The 20,261-nt window shown below is 36.5% G+C and overlaps 1 pseudogene; it reads right to left on the bottom strand.

The window, feature by feature from the left end:
* Window positions 1-599: 599 nt before the first annotated feature.
* LOC149798448 (uncharacterized) lies at window positions 600-8,737 on the bottom strand (annotated as a pseudogene).
* Window positions 8,738-20,261: the final 11,524 nt, after the last annotated feature.

Here is a 20,261-nt window from a genome sequence, read left to right as displayed (position 1 = left end):
TTCCATGTAATTTTACATCTATTACCAAAATAAATACATGTTCTACTTTGTACGGCAAAAAAAAAAAAAAAACAACAAAAAAAAAAACGTTCAATGCCTAATTCTAATTACATGTGCATCAAGAGTCCACGTCTGCTCTTGCCCTGACATGAATAATCCAGTCTAATATCAGACATTTTGTATTATTAAATCCATATCCAGGCAAGCTCTTTGCCATTCAGAATTCACACACACACACACACACACACACACACACACACACACACACACACATTCATACATACATGCATACATAAATGCATACATACACAAATAAATACATACATACATACATACATACACAGATAAATAAATACACAAATAAATAGATACATATATACATCCATACATACACAAATACATACATACATATATACATACATACACAAATAAATACATACATAGATACATACATAGATACATACATACATACATTCATATATATATACATACATACATACATACATACATACATACATACAAATATACATACATACACAAATAAATAAATACATACATACATACTTGCGTGCGTGCGTGCATACGTGCGTGCCTACGTACGTACGTACATACATACGAGCTATTGAGAGACTTGGAAGGCAACTGTGATTTTTAAAAATATGTATAACTGGAGATAAGGGTTACTGAATCTTTGCTATACTGGACACGTTAGAATGTATGTCAGGGTAGTGATAGCATGAACTGAATGTTTCCGTCGCCGTTGTATCTGTCAAAACAAGCATGGTCACCCGCCCTAGGACAATCAATATACGTGTTTGTCTTGTAGTATTCCCATCCGCTTTTCTTTTCCATTACCATCCAGTGTAATGCATGCTGGTATATTTCATGCGCATAACGGTTACATACAAACAATCCCGGGTTTCTAGGAACATTCACCCATCGCCGGAAAACAAAACTTTGGTTGGTTTCAAGCCAGCTTCTATTAACAACTCAGAATCCATCACATGTTGACTATACATTTCTACGACCCAATTCTTGCTATTAACTGTAAATTTTCCACCTGCTGTTCTGTTGTCGGCACAACACCAAGTTCCTTTCAGGTCAATAAGTGTGTAACCAGCATCTGTAAAAGCTTGAGGCAATTTACTGAAAGTTGAATAATTTGAAGTTAAAAACATCAGATCGCCATCTCTCTCCCATGGCAGTATTTTGTTAAATTTTACCGCTCCGAGCGCTGTTCCCTCTTGCAGCTCACAGATCATGCCCTCTTTTTCACAAGTCCGCATTACGAAAAGTATCATGTCTGCGAGTTCGTCTAAACAACAAGGATGGAGCGTGTATGCTTTCTCCTTCTTGCAGTTGAAATTTGAACAATTGATTTCTATACTTTTCGATCCCGCCGGCTGGATGTATTTCGTTTTCCATTTGATTGCGAATGTCTCCCAATCCCTAGATGTATCACTCACATTTGCTTCGACAGTGTGATACATGGCATCTGGGCATGTGATAATCTCAAGTCCTTTCTCTTTCAACCGCATGAATAAATCTTCAAACAGTCCTCCTTTCGTGGGAATGCTCAAATCGAACTGAAGTTCATTGGCCAAACTTGTCTTCATCACGAAAGGCCCTTTGACGTAATCGCAAAACTGGCATTCATGGATGGACTCATCATAGCCATCAAAGAAGTTGATGCTGTAGTTTCTGTAGTTCAACTGGAGACAACCTATCCTCCAGTGACCATTTGGTTCTCTGTACGAACCTGCAGCCACCGCTACATCCAGTGATTCAGTTTCTCGAATCAAACGATCCAGTCGCGAGTCATTCGTGAACATATCTACGTTTCGTGCAATCAGGACATATTCCGTCCTTACTTCCTTCAACAACCTGTTCCAGACAATGCCTGGCGTGTCCGAGTTGTGTGCAGTTTTCTACTAAAGTCATCAGGTTGATTATCCAAATTTTTTCCAGCCAGAATAATTGTGAATTTTTCGCTCCGTGATTTGAGGGAATCGAGAAGCTTCCTTGCAGCTAAATGGGCTTCATGCTCTGGCAATTCAATGAAGGTTACAATGGTTATAAGATCCTCCAGTTTTTTGCCACTAGGACAATCCGTAACTTGGAAACCTTTGATAAAAGAAGGGATAACCATACGTTGTCCCTTCATAAGTTTCAGGACAAATATTGACTGCTTCCTTGACGGGTCGACTTTTCAGATCAGTTAAGTTGACCTGTAAATGAGCTAATATTCTTTCCATTAGAGAAATGGCAGATTTTAGAGTATCACTAGTTTTTGTTCCCCAAGCATGTCTTCTGGCTTTGTACATCAGCTGGGCAGTTTCAACTAGCTTTTGCCTGATCGAGTCATATAAGGAGCGATATGTTAACTTGCTGATCAAGAGGTTCGTGTTGTCTTTTGTCCCTTCTTTAATTACTTTGGCGAAAAGAAACAAGGATATCAAAAGTGTTGGAACAAGGTACAAGTATTGCCATCGGTATGTGAGCACCATCTTGGTCTTTCAATTCGATGAGCGAATGTCCTGGAAAAAGATGAAAAACAAAGAAGAAAAACATAGAAGGTCGAAATCTTTCAGGGATTTCTTTGTGCTAAAGGAGTCGGATCTTATCTCTCTTTCGAAAATGTAAAGCGGTAAGGATTACATGGCTAAACCATGGCCGCTGGTCTATCGTAGGTCTATCGAAGGTAGCTTCCATCCGGCCGCCAGGTGAAGCTGGTGCCTTTATACATACATACATACATACATACATACATACATACATATATATATATATATATATATATATATATATATATATATATATATATATATATAACATGGTCAACTGGCTCCAACAGTGTAAAAAAAAAACATTCTCAAGCTCAAACTTATAATCATCTCAAACGTCACAAGCTTGGTTGGCTGAAATAAAGTACCTATCAATCAGACATCACAGTTTCGTGTTGCTTCCGAATCTGAATCGGAGGCTGAGAATGTATTATCCGCAGGCCTGGACAAAAACCCGTTTGAATGTGTGCATTTTCCCCATCCCAATATTAAATAATTTTCTGTATATAATCGTCACAAAGTGGGGTAACTTGTTCTTTAAAAGTTATGTTTCCCGACGGACTTATTTTATTATTTTTTAAACGGGTGTTTAGTGTTGGATCGGCACAAACATAATGGAAACAAATAACTAATTCAGTAAAATCCCCTATGTCTATACCGTTTTTTTTTAAGGAATGTTCCAAACCTACAAGCCCTAGTAATTGATGCCATCTTGTAAACTATGTATCCTCGCTGACCAAAATGGAATCTAAACTTAAATGCAGCATTGGCAGTTTATCTATAAGTTAACGAACAACATATATGTAATCCATCTTAATATACAAAATAAATTAGTAAACTCTGTGATTCAGTGGTTAATGTGCCAGACACGCGACCAGAAGTCTGGAGGTTCGAATCCTACCATAGGATAAAAGTGTCCCCCCCCCCCAGTGATGCTGCTATACAATGCCAATGCCTACAAAATTTGTGTTACTGTTGGGTCGGCCTCGTCTCAATTAAAGTATTCGCACACTGTCCCGATTGTTTGCAAAACACCATTACTCACCAGAACACATACACACTGATTTAAAAAAACGAACAGTTTGCCGTCGTATCAGGCAAGGTTAGACTGGTCCCCTATAGTACTTATATATATATATATATATATATATATATATATATATATATATATATATATATATATATATATATATATATATATATATATATATATAGGTACAGGTACTCGACGCGAGCTTGATGTTGAGAGAAAAAGAAAAAAAAAAACAAAAAAAAAAACAATAGCTTGATGAATAGAAAAATATCTCATGAGTAAAACAAGCCATATAGCATGGTCGTGTTCCTTAAAAAACGGAAATAACAGAAGGAAATCGAGGGTCATGGGTGGAACGAAGTATTTGGAAGTTCCGTACCTTCTCTCTTATATATTATGATAGAGAGAGTCCTATGTCAGATCGGGTCATGGGGGTAACCTAAGGTATTTTTGTCACTCTGTATGATTATTTTCCTTTAGATTACTGGTTTTTTCTCAACATCAAGCTCGCGTCGAGCAACTGTGGGTCGGCTATCATGGCATGTCATTGACAATAAAAACAAACAACAAAATGCAGCAAGTATTGCCGTGTCGCAAAGCACCTAACAGAACAACAACAACAACAAAAAACTACTAAACGAAACCAAATCTTCCGAAAGTACAGTATTTATCACAATAACGTCACACAGTCCATATAAACTTACCGCTCGCAGACTTTTATGACGATTCTCTACTTTATCTTTGTCATTTACCGCAAATACAACAAAAAATAATCATTTCGTTCACCAGTCTCAAGGTGCGTTTTAATAAGTACACAACGCAAGCGTAAGGACGCAAGCTACATTCCGGATAGGAGGTCTTCGCATTTCTTTAACATTATTTTATGAAGTACCACTGGTATGTTTGGCTATTGTTATATTTATCTTCCTTTAAACGTAAATATTTAGACAACATATTTCACAAACGATGAATAAGTTCAATATATTGTACATATAATTGCAAACTGCATCATTATCGTAATCTTCATTTACATAACAGTATTAATGATATGTTTGTTAAAATTATATCTTTGTTAATTAGATGATTTAAGACTCTAACAGCTGCGCACAAATGGCCATTAAGCTTTTTTGATAGGGTATTTGTCAGTCTTCAAAGCTATAAATTTACATAAAGCCATTCCTTTAATACAGAAGTAAAAATCACGCAGACTTATTATTGTAACTGAATTCGTTCTCTAAACAGAAACAGTTTAGAAATTCAAACTAATCTAAAAATTCACAAATAATGTTCTGACTGAATATATATATATATATATATATATATATATATATATATATATATATATATATATATATACACACACACACACACGCTCGTCAAATTGGTTCAGAGGTCAAGACTACATAACAAAAGGGGTAAGATTGTAAGATTTCTTCAAAGGTGAGTCTAAATTTAGGTGCCATCTAGGAAAGTTACTACTTATAGTGGTTTGATTTGCTTGTCGGTCTATGTTAACACCGGACATTGATAAACAGGTGATGTTTGACACGTAATTGATCACCTATTTATCTTAGTTGGATGTAGGATCATCTTCGCTAGCCAAGGTTCCGATAATATAACCCTATCTACACCTTGTCGAATCGAACAGATATATTTTAGAACTTTGTCCTAGCGACATCTATTGGACTTCATGAGTTGCCGCCCTTAGTATGTAATGTCAACTAACCTACAGCGTGTAACAGTGGTACATTGTACATGGGCCGAAAATGGCAATTGACTTAAAAAGAGTACTTTGTAAGTTTAATATCGAAGGTTTGACTATGTACCAGAGGGAAGCCATTCCAGGTGAATTTGAGTGAAAGGTATTTGTACAAACACGGACCGGCAGTGGAAAATTGCGTATTTATCAGTCCATTAAAGTTGTGTGCTTCCCTTGTCTCGATCATTTAGGAACAGTTTTCAGATTTGAAGAACTTAATTTTGACTGTATGCGGAGACTTGTCGCCGTATCCAATAAAAAAATGTCACAGACCCGAAGCACAAAAATATCTGTTCAATACGCCAAGGTGTAGATAGGGTTATCATATCGGAACCTTGGCTAGCGAAGATGATGTAGGATCGGGGGAGAGGAATTGAGCACTCTGCGATCCTTTCAGAATGCCATGTATGCTCTCGAAACAAAATGTAATGTTAAAGCAAATAACATGCTATCATTTATTCCCGAGATTTTCTCAACTTAACTTTGAACATTCTATAAATTTAGAATTAGAGATTTATAGCCAGGATAAAGGCTAATACCCGATCCTGCAGGAGTTTAGTAATCATCAAAGATGAAAGATCTATATGGACAAACACCGAGTAAACAACCTCTTTCAACGAACAAGTAAGCATTCGGACCACCTCTACTATTTCTGCGCAACAAAAATATGTCTCGGGGTAGTAATTTACAGGAAAGGCCGTCGTAAGGGCCTAGCGTATTGCCAACCGCCCGGCGCGGAAAGCAATGCCTGCAGAAAGTGAGGCGTCATTCGTAGATCATATTATTGTATTTTTTATTTTACTTAAATGAATAAAAGAGCAACTTTTTCATCAAAACACATAGGTTTAGTTATTGACTCTTGACTATTAGTACATTTAAACATATACAATTTGCAGTGTTACTTCTACGACTAGATTAACAACATGATGGACAGAGAAGTTACGAATATATCAATGCATTCGCAACTTATCTGTCAATTCTTGCTTTTTAATTATTAGCAGCTGTCGGCATACATTCAATGTATGATCCGCAGGACTGACCTCAAAAGTTGTGAAGGACAAATGAGGCCAAGTAACGGCTTTTAATTGGATGAACACCACTGATCACGCAAAGTCAAATTCTGAATTGTTATCACCTACTATCCTAACTATAATATAATTTTTCAATAAAGATAAGTAATCCTTCACAGATGTTCTTTTCAGAATGTATCTAACAAATTATAGTGTGTCCTTCTTATTGAATACTAATCACACTCAGTCTCGCTGAAAAAAGGGTACTTACATGCTCATGTATATCTGTTTATCCACCTATTTACATGCATGTGCGTGATTGTGCATATGAGTTTTTCAGACGTTCCTCTGCTCTTTTGTTTCTTCAAGAAAGGACACAATTTTTGACAGTTGTTTTGGGAATTATTTAGGTTAACATAGCATTGCTTTCCATTGACCATAAAAGAACATACTTCAAAGAAAAGCTATAGGAAGAGATAAGATTTTCATATATATATATATATGTATGTATGTATGTATGTATGTATGTATATATATATATATATATATATATATATATATATATATATATATATATATATATATATATATACCAACAAGGACATCATCGTTTGTCGCCAAAAGGTTTGATAGTGAAACGTGTGTATAATCTAGGTATGGTAAGTAAATTAAGGATATGGATTCTAACATATAGTTGAATCCTTCTTATAATTGATACTATCCAAGATCTTGCCGGTATGACGCTCCACTGTAACCTTTGCTTGAATCAAATAAAAACACGGTTGCTAAGGTTTCAACAAATCACTTGAGGGCCATAACTCTGTAAATATGGTTTAAAAAAATATGCTGTCATCAAACTCATTCGAGACTGTGTAAGATGAAGTTCCATAAGTTCCATAATTCAAACAAAACTTGCAATTTTAAGAGTGTTTACAAGCAAGTTGGACGCCTATTCCAAGTCTATCAAGAGTGGGACGTCTATTCTAAAGGAATCAAGAGTGGTACGTCTATTCTAAGTCAATCAGAAGCTTTAGTTCTGTAAAAGACGGTAAAATTCTGATGATCGTCGAATTCTGGCGAAACGTTGATGTCATTAGGCTTCGCGAGAAATTTGACTGAAAAGAGATCGAAAACTTGAATGTTTACAAATCAATGGGATACGCATTCTAAATCAAGGAAGCGATCACAGCTTTATGTTTGATACATGATCTAGCACTTTGATGATTTCTATGTCTTTTAAATACACATGTTTATTCGTGGTCGATGTTTTCAACAGACTAGTCGCCGACCTTGATAGTTTAATTAACTGTTATGAACATTGGTATTCAAGGTCTTGTTTGTATGGATTGTTTTTCTGCGAATGAAGCACCTTATTGTTCGACTCAAACAACTATGATATTCTTTCTCATTGCTGGTGAATATTAGCTGTACCAAAGTAAAATAATTTTGGATATGAGATTTTGCTACCTGAGCATTAGAGCCGGTGCAAGGGTATTTTGCGCCCTGGGCGAACCTTCCACCTTGAGCCCCCCTCCCATGAGATATAGGTTATTACAAACTTTTCATTAGTATTAATACAAGTTCGGATTGATAAGTTATTAATTTCATTATTTAGTCTTCATATTGAATAATAATAATAATAAATGAACAATTTGACAGTGTCCTTCTTTTTTGGCGCCCCACCCTCCACAATCTTGGCGCCCCGTTTACCCATTTGAGTTAAACCGGCGCTGCTAAGCACACTAATAGTGTTTTCCAAAATGGGAGAGCAGTTCGAAGCAAAATGGAGTACCATAAAAACTTGGACATCGAAACCATTTTTACCTGATGGGCGGTTCTATCAGGGGTTTAAGAGATATAGCAAGATAAGTGGGGAGACAAACAACTTATATACAATTAAGTGCATTACAAGAAGACAAAAAAACAATTCAGCCCACCCGACTCATATAGTCGTAATGTATAAACCCTGATCCACGTATATGCAGATAGCACGTCCATGGACTTAAATTATGGTCACTCCACTCTAGATTAAAGACGGCTGGCTCATCTCTAACAACCTGTTCTTTGTGGCATGGTGAAACAATATGTCTAGCAAAGTTCAGTCCATACCATTTAGTATGCTGATAACTTGTATATTTTGACCCAAAGAACCTCCAGGTAAAATTACCTGTACGAACTTGTGCCCCATATCCATGACATAAACCCATGTTGTAAACGTTTGTCATAGATGTTGGAGACAAAAACATGTGATAAAAGACATCCAAAACAACAGGCATACGCTTAAAACCATTTTGATTAATAAGACTTTTTACCGAATATGACAATTTCGTTTTTTTTTTCTTCTGTGTTTTGGAATGTATATTTTATCCATATCATTGGTAAATTTGTTGATTATATGATTTGATTAATGAAACCACTCCAATACACCTGAAATGGAAGAGTAAGCTCCCCCCTTTCAACTCCGATGATTCTTCTAAATGGACCTAAACTTACCAACCTTAGAGAAGCGGGTCTAATATAAGATTCATTATGCCCGTCCATCGTTATCTCTATCCGTCCATACAACCGTCCTTGCGTATGTGTGTTCGACATCTTTCTCTGGATTGTAATGATTACTTCAATACATCTTTAAAAACAAACTTTTAAGGTGGCTGCATGATCTTAATATAAATCATTATCGCGCATAAAATTGGGTCCTTGTGACCTACTTTCCATTGTTTTGTAAAATTTACTTCAAGTCGCGTATAGACTCTCATTCTAATATCTCTTAACTTATTGCTACCGTAATTGCAATGTGTATATAACTTGGTATGCACGTGCCTCGCGTATAATGGGTGACTTGGACTGAGAAATATATGCCTTTGACACTTGTGACTCAATATCATGTGCCATCTTTTATATTATTACATTGTGTCCGGATGTCATTTTTCTGACCAATCAACAATCTGATAAGCGACCGACCAGTCAGTAGCTTCATAAGTTGTTCTTTCCAACCACCATGAAAAATATCAGTTTCTAGAGAAATGTTTGTGTATTTGTACTTGTATTTTGACATCTAACTTTTAATAGGCAGTTAGCCGAATTACCTAATTCTAAAAGAGAGGTCATATGAAGGTGAGAATGGTATCATATTGACTGTCAAGATTTGCAGGGCTGCACAAAAATATAATATGTTAATTTATTCACTAAACAAAAACTTGTTGCGTCAGCCTAATTACTTATCTATGAAGGAGGGGTCATATGAAAGTGAGAATTGGCGCATATGAACTGTCACGCTCTGTAGGCTTCCACAAAATATAGCATGTTAATTTATTCATTAATTACAAACTTAAATAGATGTTTCCACCGTAATATACTTTCAGACATTCCTGCTGTTCAATTTGCGTTGTATCTTTGTTTTCTCAGAACTCTTTTTTTGTCCCCTTTGATCGATCGTGGATATAACTGGCTGCTGTGAATATCTGTCAGGAGATTTACAATTTGGTAAAATCATTTCCTTTTTTTTCGTCCAGCCTAAAAGTCTTTAAAGGCTACTTCCGTATTTCGTTGTTGCTATAAAGGTTGTTTTACCATCTTATCTGAACTATCCTTTTTAAGGTTTGTATTGATTTTCTGACTATTTCTTGGATATACCGTGTTTTTACTCCAATGTTAAAGTATGGCTTCGTTATCTTATCTAACATCTATCGTGTTTGAAAGGTTTTATGAATCTTCCATTAAAGCTGCAGATATAAGACTTTAATTTCCGAAGTTAGACAAATTTATATTTGTATCTACTTTTACATCGGCATAAGCTCTTGTACAACACTGTTGTCTCAGTCCCAAAAAGGGTAGTCAAATGTACGACCAAAATTGTTTCCAACAGCTGCCATTTTCGTACCATTTAAATGGATTATTAAAACAATTTTAAAAAATAAAAAAGAACTAAGTTTCACAGGACAAAAAATAGCTGTAGTTGTATGTCCCTAATAGTCAAGGCTGCAAACAAGAATTCAAAACTAAGATAGAGTGACAGAGTTTTAGGAAAAAAAACCCAGACCAAAAGCAAATAAATAAAACATTAAGTCTTTGTTAATTAAGTCTTTGTTAATGCAGGATCAGACAAATATCCATGTCATTGCAAAATGTTTTCATCCTGACAATAGCTTATCTGATGAATAAATTTGTACAAATTGATGATTTGAAAGAATTACATTCAGAGACGAAACAAGGTTAGATGACATGACATTACTGTAGAATGTGTGTGATTAGGATTTTTAGCGTAGCTTTAACAATTTTTCAGTCATATAACTACGATGTCTGCAGTGTGACAGTTTATAGTGATATCTAGCACTGGGGCATCATGCCGCAGACATGTAGCATGATGTCCCACCCATTCACATTATCCCGACACCAGGCCGTGCAGTCCTAACACTAACCTCTTAATGCTGAGCGCCAAGCGAGGTAGCTGTTAGTACCATTTTTGTAAGTCTTTGGTATGACTCGGCCGGGGATCGAACCCACGACCTCCCGCTTCCGAGGCGAACGCTCTAACCACTAGGCCACCGGAGCGATTACTGTAGATATTTAACTGGGTTTTGATATTGTTGAGGTAGGAATTACCTCTATCAGCACTGAATGTTAGTTTGATAACATTCAAGCACATCAGCTTTAAAAAAAAAACAATCGAGGAAAGAGTAATACGCAGAAAATTAATACTAAATACATGCCGTATTGATTAGAGGTACGCGTTATTTTACCGGTTAACCACTGTATTTATTTCCTGGTGGTACGTACTAGGGTATTTTCTTACTGTACCGATACGTCGGTAATTTCCTTCAGAAAAGAATATATGGACAATTTTCCAAGTAATCTTCTTACGAATTAATTGATGTTAACAGCATGTTTGAATTTTTCATGAGAAATTAATTTTTAAAAATAATTTATTTTTACATAAAGTTTATTCATCACAAATTTTTGAATATTACAAATATAATTATATTATGATCCTTTAATCCCACGGTCTTTTATCCCTTTCGTTGAAAATAACTTTAAAAAAGGAGGATTTTCCACCTGTTGTTTAACTTGCTAGGATGAAAATAAATTATACAAAAAACAAAGACATTTAAGAACTAAAATACCCATTTTCAGAACATTGAAAGAAATTAAAAGAATAATAAATGTTGAAGAATCTTGCAGTGCAAAGAAATCGACAATGACAACGGAGTTTACATAGCATGTTAAAAGACACAAAGTAAAATAAAATATGTAACTCTTACATGTTTCATTTACGCTAATAAGTGAAAAGCTATATCACGACGACAGGTTTACCCAAATAGGAAATTTGTTTCTTTATTATTACAATTTTGTATCCTCAACCCTCCTCCTGCCCACTGAGACAATAAAGAGTCACTCATATGCACATACTCTCTGCAGGTTATTTTCACAAGCTATGGTTTGTCTCACAAACTGAAAAACGAACACAACAGTTGTAACTGCGCCGTCGATACGATGTCACCCGAAACAAGGACACAAAACGATTGCAGTGGCAGCCGTAAGACCACTCATACATGTGTGTCCGCATGAGTTCCAGTCTCAGCTCGGACATGTGGCTATGTGCAAAAGCTTGCAAGTGGTTTCCCGAGTGTCGCTGGGTCTTTTCAGAGTTTTCTCTGGTTCTTCCTCCACCAAATATACTGGCGGCCATATATAGCCTATCACATGCCGAAAAATGGCCGTAACCCACCCCCTCCACAAAATCATCTGAAAACACTACCGGCTACAAGTACAACCCACGCCATTCATAGCGATACTAACTTCTGAAACAACACAACCGTGGGTCTAAAACTGGGAACAATAATTAAATAAAAATACAAACAAGTTACGCTTTGCAAAATTAAATCCGTACATGAAAACCTTGTTAGAATCATGTTACAGAATCCGATTCAGATTTATTTCCTCAATGCCTAATGGATAAAATAAAAATTACATGAATAAAGAAGCAACTTGTCAACAGATGCAACACGCTAACAGACAACACACTGACGACAAAAAAAAATTAATTACAAATTTAATTACTGTATATATATATATATATATATATATATATATATATATATATATATATATATATATATATATATATATATATATATGTGTGTGTGTGTGTGTGTGTGTGTGTGTGTGTTTACCTTATTTAAATGACGTTGTAATTACAGCAATAAAACTAAAGTGCATTCAAATGTCCTGACGCTAATGTTATCTTTCGATCACGTGATTTGCTCTACTCTGATAACCTTCTTCACAGTATCAAGGAAACATTCAGGATATTCCTTTGCTTAGATAGACAATAACGTGTGACTCATTTTGTAAGCAAGGCAAACAAACAAAGACAAAGTTCATTCGTCCTAGCTGGAGTCTTGTTATGCCCTCACTGTGAATGCTGTGAATCAACTTGACTTTGTTTCCTGTACATCCTTCCTGACATACTAAAAACAAAATCCTCACTTGACATAAGTAAATGAAACATAACAGATTACATAATAACATAACAACCACAAGGATTTTTCACTAATTATTTTAGCTATTTGTTTTCTTTATCAGTTATATATGGGAAGGAACAAATCACGTGCCATGCCTTTTTACATTGTTGTTGTTGTTCTAGGGTTTAACGCCATTTTTCAGCACAAGATAGGCTATACATGGCGGCCAGTATAACTGGTGGAGGAAGAACCCTGGAAAACCCAGGGAAGAACCACCGATCCACGAGAAGCTACTGGCAGGCTTTCCCACGTACCCACGCTAGCCGAGCCTTGGACTCGAGCCCATGCAGACAGAGGTGAGATGGCAGTGATCCGGAACGGTGAGCGGTTTAGACCACTCGGCCACTCGGGGCCCACCTTTTTATATAGTCCTGCATAAATTCATGTGTGTAAAAAGCTATATTTTATGTTGGAAGAGATTGAAGTCAGCAAAATACCAATTTAGTAGTACATGGAGAATGAATGTAACTATTATAGAATAAAATATGTATTAATTTTGTGAATTATACCTTTACTGTAAGACAAATCAGACTTTAAAAAAAATATATCTTTTGGATATCTACTGACAAATACCATATAAAGTATTGCCGTCTCAGTATTGCTATTTTATTCACGCACGCGTACTTCGAGTAGAGTATATTAGTTTTATTCTTGACTGTTTGCACACATAATCTTTTAGGTATGTGGAATTTCCCATATTCGCTAGCCATGGTTCGATATGATAACCCTCGCTACACCTTGGCGTATCGAGCAGATATTTCTATGCTTCGGGCCTGTGAACTTCATTGGATGCAGCGGCAAGCCACGTCATCCAATCAAGATTAATCTGTTCAAATTTGAACACTGTTCCTACATGATCGAGACAAGAGGAGCATGCAACTGAATGGCCTGATAAATAAGCATTTTGCCACTGCAAATCTATATTTGTACAAATATCTTTCACTGAAATACACATATAATGCCTTCCCTCCTTTACGTAGTCATACTTTCGATGTTAAATTTACAAAATATCCTTTTTAAGCCGATTGCCTTCACCATTTTTGTCCGATGTACAATGCACCACTGTTACACGCTATCGGTTAGTTGGCATTACATACTAAGGGAGGCAACTTATGAAATCCAATAGATGTCGCTAGGACAAAGCACTAAATATCCAAGGTGTCGATAGGGTTACCAAATCGGAACCTTGGCTAGCGAAGATGGGGATTTCCTGGTCTCTCTCTTTAGTAGCTGGATACTGCACATTGGGCACTTCGCTTCGAGAACCACTTTTAGACTTTGGGTTTCTATTCTTGGACTCTCCGTTGTATTACGGTTTTCAGCATTTTTAATCACAAAGGGTTTGTCTCGGGCAGATGTAAATTTAAAACTTGTTCCTGGTTGCAGTGGAATCTCAATAGTATTCAGACTGGTTTTAATCAACGCTGATATTTTCTTAGATGCTGATTTAGGGATGATGTCGGGTTCTGGATGCTCAGTTGTTTCATTTGATGCCGAAAATTTCCATTGTATCCTTACCGATACATTTTCTTCAAACTAATCTGCGTGTCTTTTGATTATTCTCCCATCTTGCATCCGTAATTTGTGTGATAACTTGATCAGCTTGTTTTCCTGTCATTCATGTAATCCTCCGTGGCTTTCCAGTGTGCTTTTTAACATGCAATGCATCACTGATTTAAGAAAATCTAAGCTGTGTACGTGTATCGTGCAAAGATACCATTTTTGAATAGTTACCTTTGATAATAATAATAATAATAATGAAGACTTTGTATAGCGCTTAATCTTTAGAAGCTCTAAGCGCTTTACAACATTAGACAACACCTTTAACATAAAAAACACATATATAATAATATTATGACAAAAAACACCATGAAATTAGAAAACACAAAAAACATGGTGAAAATATTTAAGGTAGGGAACATTATTAGGTCTTTAAGTTTGTTCTTGCAGTCGAAATAAGTGAGTTTTAAGAGCACTCTTGAATGGGATCACTGTGTCTTTGTGTCTAAGTTCAGTGGGCAATTCATTCCACGTTGCTGGGCCCTGGTATGCAAAAGAACGTTGTCCATATGACTTCGTTTTCATATTGGGAATAATGAGTATACGATTGTCAGAAGAGGAGCGTAAGTATCTTGCTGGTGTGTACACATGGGTGAGGTCGGATAGGTATGTTGGACTCGAGTCCGTCAGTGAAACGTAGCACAGAGAACAAAGTTTGTGTTTGATTCTGGACCGAATTGATAGCCAGTGTAGGGTACAGAGCAGCGGGGATGTGTGCTCTGATCGTGGTACTCTAAGTAGCTGTATTTTGAACTTTTTGAAGTTTCTGGAGTAGATATTGAGATGAACCAGACATAACTGAGTTACAATAGTCCAGTCTTGAAAGTACTAATGAGCACACAAGTGTTTTAGTGGCATCAGCTGATAGATATTTGCCTATAGAGCTGATGCGTCTCAGCTCAAGATATGCAGCCTTGCATATGTTCATGACATATTGGTGCAATGGGAGAGTACTGTCCAGAGTAAAAGCTATGTTTCGTTTCGTACTGACTGTATGAATTTAACGTTGGTGTTGCTGATATTTATTGTTTAAGGTAAAGGATGTGAATGAGAAAGTCTTTGTGTTGTGATCAGAATGGTTGCATGTTTGGTCTCACGAGGTCTATATTGAGATGTTTTATCACCGCCTACAACGTACGTCATCAAAAGGGATACACACACTTCACAAGTTCCGTTTTTTAAAAAAAACAACAACACATGATATTTCTACTTAGGCATTAGGGGATTGCGAACTACAATAAAATTTACTTAGTTCCTAAAGTGAAGAGCTTTACAACGTACAAAACTACGCACCTCCCAAGATGAAGGGTTGACAACGGAAGTGCTCCGATAAACATAAACAAATTTACGCTGTGCAAAAACACATATTAATACACTTTTTTGAAAGAATTTTGCTGAGTTTAAAATTACTTCCATGGGATTATTAGACTTAATTCAGTGAGTCATGAAAATAAACAAAGCAATGGCGCCATTTGTGTCGAACTAATTTGTTGCTTCTGATTTAGCGACTATGGCGCAGAGTGAAGTGATGAATTACGGGATATTTAAGGTACCGTGGTTGATTTTTGCTTCGATCGAAGGTACGTTTTGTATTCAATTTTGTATTAATGAAACTTTTCAGATGAACGATCTTGTGCACCAAAGATAACAGATTATTGGCTAATCAGTTACCTTTATCTGGGTATTGTGAGGTGTATGAAGTTATCTGCAGCGCTTGGGACAAATATTTAACAGCGATGCTACTCTGAGAAACTGGTGACGTTGGGGCATTGGGTATTTTTGTATGAAAACTCTTTAAATTACGCATATATTAAATATATCATCTCGAATCGACTTTTAAGTCAAATATAGCGGCTCAGATTCCCGTACTGCATCACTTCTAATGACGTAGGCTTGTAGCCCTGTGGATGACGATTCATGACCAAACTGTGCTAGAGCAAGTCGTGTCCTTGTGTGCGGGGCGGTTCGACCGGTGTAAAGACAATTTCTTCCATCGAGAATCAATTACTTTTGTAAACCCTAAAAATGATCTGAAATGCATGTTCTGCTTGTCCGTTTGATTAAGGATGGTAAGGTGAAATTTAACATATTTTATACCATTTATATCCATGACCAGTTTGAACTTTTCCATCGTGAAGTTAGTATGATCATCGCTGAACAAAGCCTTTTGGTACGCCATATATTGCAAAATTTCCAACAATTTCTGAATAGTGACTGAAATATTAGTACTATTCACTGTGTACATAAATTCAGTTGGAGCAGGAATTCACTATTATCAATATTATTTTGTTCATGTACAATGCAGCATAATTAATGTGCAACCTATTCCATAGTCTCTGAGGCTATTGGCGAGAATAGATCGGTGGATCTACTCCATTGTCTTATAATTTTTGCCAAGACTGGAACGTTACCACGGATGGACTTTTCTGATTCATCTGACAAATGCACCAGTAGTACTGATGACTAACAACTGTTTTGATTCATCAAAAGCCATTTGTTTGCATCTTCTCTACTTCAATATTTCGCTTTTCTGAAGAAGCTGATGCAATGTATTTAACAGTTTAGTCAAGTTTGTCAGATGTTTGTTATAGTAGTTATTCATTGAAAGGTACATTATTGGTTCCATTTTCCTGGTGCGTGATTGTGTTTTGGAAATCGATCCACTATTTCAAGTATTGGCCGAATTCCATCTTTGTTTAAAAGATTCAAAGACATGATCTTCTCTGCCAGTCCTGATATTTCTAATTTGGTCAGTACAGTATCTAGAGTTTGCAAATGCTATTTCCTGTTTTCCTCTGTCAAAAGTCGCCATGCATTCTGATGATTACATTTGGTATTCTATGCAGTGCCTGTTCCGTTATTCTTGGGAAAATCCCTGTTGCGGATGAAACTATTGTAACGAAAAAGTCCCTTGTGCATATTGATTGTGGTATATTTCTTGCAGGGCCGCTGCGAGGCAATACGGCACCCTGTGCGAAATATACATTGGCGTTCACCATCCCCCATCTGTATTCGAACTTCGGAAACATGTAAAGAACAGTAAATATAACCAAATAAAAAGATTTTCATATGAAGAAAAAAACAACAAAGGTCTTGTTTTGTTTTAGCTTCCCTGTCTGATTTTCGCAACCCTTTCCGTCTCCGATTTGGCGCCCCTCTAAAAATTGTTCCTCGTGTAAGCGCACTGCTTGCGCTGGCCCTGATTTCAAGGAATCGTCATCTCGCAAAACCTGTTGGTGCGCAAGACCAGATTTATGAACTCGAATCCCACACCTAGGACTACATACAAATCTTTTGTCTTGGGCATCGAATATTTGTCCAACTTCGACACATGATTCACTGTCACTTTGCAGTCTCCAAAAATTCTTTCAAATTTATTTTCTTGGACTATTGGCATCATTGGAGTTCATTCACAAAATTGAACTATCTCAACTGTGGCTCCCTTCTATAGGCGCTCGTTATTCTTCACCTTTGATTCTTAGACCATGCATTACTTAAAAGGCTCAGAACAGAAAAATAAGTATATATTTTGGTACAGACTCAGCTTACAGTTTTTGCCTCATGCTTACAACCGTGCAGTGGGAAACTTTATAACTAGATTTAATCAAACAAAATCTCGCGTGACTCATACTTGTCTAATCCGTGCAATAGTCTGGTAGTCACATGTAACCACACTCCAGTGTTACTCGGAGACATATATGACAAACGAGAGTACTGTTAAAAAAATCCATACCAACAGGTGTCTCTCGGTTCATTTCTTTTTTGTTGCTCTTTTTATGTCGAAGAATGAAACCGTCTACACCGCAAAATGTATTAGTACTATTTGTGTATAAGCAACCAATGTAAACATATTTACACGGTACTTTAAAGGTAGCAGTCTGTGTTGGTGTAACGCGGACTATACGTGCCGCTTTCATGTACTCAGTAACTTAGTGTCACAATCTAACAATTTTCCAATATTTTCGTATAGAATCGAAAGTATTGCATACACATAATTTTCATGCTTGGTGAAAAGCATAAGCAAAAACTATAATGATTGCGCATACAAATGTTTTTTTTTTTTTTTTTTTTTTTTGTTTTTAATACAAAGGAATTTACTAATCTGTTCACCAATAAGTGACATTTTACCACATTTTCGATAATCCTCGTTTTCGTTATTACAGTATAGGAATCATACCGGTTTTTCCCCCTTCTTTTCTAGTACCAACGTTCGCCGAATGCTGACAGGAGTGGGGTTGAGACAATCTTATTCAAATCAGATTTCCACTGTCATACGTGAAGATCTGACAGCGACCGCTTAGGAGTCATGTTCTGGTGACCTACGTTATTGCCATAATCGATAATTGTATCAGCCAATCAGATGAAATCTTATATATTCGAGTTTAGGAGACTCAGCAGGATAGCTGAAGAGCATCAGCGTGTGCCTATCGATTTGATTCACGTTCAAATTTCTGAAAGCTGAATTTCCATTGGATAACACAAAGTTACCAGAAGATGACCCCTAAGCGGTTTCAACATACCCGAAAAATTCAGCAAACATTCATACCACAGAATAAAAATAGATATGATCGCTATCCATAGATAATAATTAAATCTCTCAAAGTTTGAGATGAAAATTTAATTTTTCCCAGTGAAGGTGCAAGTACCTTAGCTATACTTAATCCCCGATCAGCTCATGAGCGTATCGCACGAGTGCCAGCTTATAAGCTCGATTAAGAAATAACCACTTTGACAAATCATTCAGCATAATATGTCATTTTTGAGGAATAAAACAACTACTATATGTTGGCAGGTAATTAACATTGTAATTTGTAAGGAATTAAACTGCCAGATGTTGGTGGGTAATTGTATATGTGATTTCTGAGGAATAAAATAACTACCAAATGTTGGTTGGTAATTATATATGTCATTTGTGAGGGGAAAAATACACTGCCAGATGTTGACAAGTAATTACATGTAATTTCTGAGGAATAAAACAACTGCCAGATGTTGACGGGTAATTACATAATGTCTATGACTATGGATGCCGGATCACGTGTCCCCTGTGACCTCTTGTTCCAGCCTTGAGTCTAATTGCTTTAATCGGATTATGATTAGTGTCTTTTTCTGGATGGAATCAAATTCCGTTACAAGCAAGTGGATGCATATCCAAGTTCCGTTGACAAACATGTCAGTAAGTTGAAATGCAATAGTATCCAAGAAATGCCGATGGACTCGGTCATTTTTATTAACTTTGTCCTTGGATAACTTACAGTTTTCACAAGTATTGTAACTAAAGAAATTTCAGCCACAGGACATGAAAGTAACACATAAGTATGACAACATCCCCCCCCCCCAATATGCATGTTGCAAAATGCAAACAACTTCATCTTGCACCTGTCACTCTCTCAGAAGTTCATAATATATGCAGAGTGTCTCCTAAAGGATAGTTGAATCTCTTAACGAAACGAAGCTATCTAAGCTGTCGTGAAATGTTTTTTTTTTTTTATTTGTTTCGCTACCCCAACTTTTACCTACTTTGGCAATGCTTGGCTACCATCTCATTTCAACCGCCTGAAAGGTACAGCAAGGCAGATAGAGAACGTACCTGCTTGCTTGTGTGCGAGATTTATTCCATCGGGACAAAGACACCAGAGCAAGTATAGTACGTCTAAAGCATATCGACTTTAATTTGTGGAACGGGACAATATGGACTATCAAGTATGTGAGATATTCATGAACATTTATTTGTCCTCTAGTTCCCCTGTCAGGCGACCGGGTAGCATGTTAAACGGCACCGTTTATTTTGGAAATAATACGTTAAAACGTCGACCC

The sequence above is a fragment of the Sinohyriopsis cumingii genome, chromosome 6 (assembly GCF_028554795.1).
Source record: "Sinohyriopsis cumingii isolate HCF-2022 chromosome 6, ASM2855479v2, whole genome shotgun sequence".
NCBI lineage: Eukaryota > Metazoa > Mollusca > Bivalvia > Unionida > Unionidae > Sinohyriopsis > Sinohyriopsis cumingii.
The sequence above is the reverse complement of the archived record's forward strand: the minus strand, read 5'-3'. Positions and strand labels throughout refer to the sequence as shown.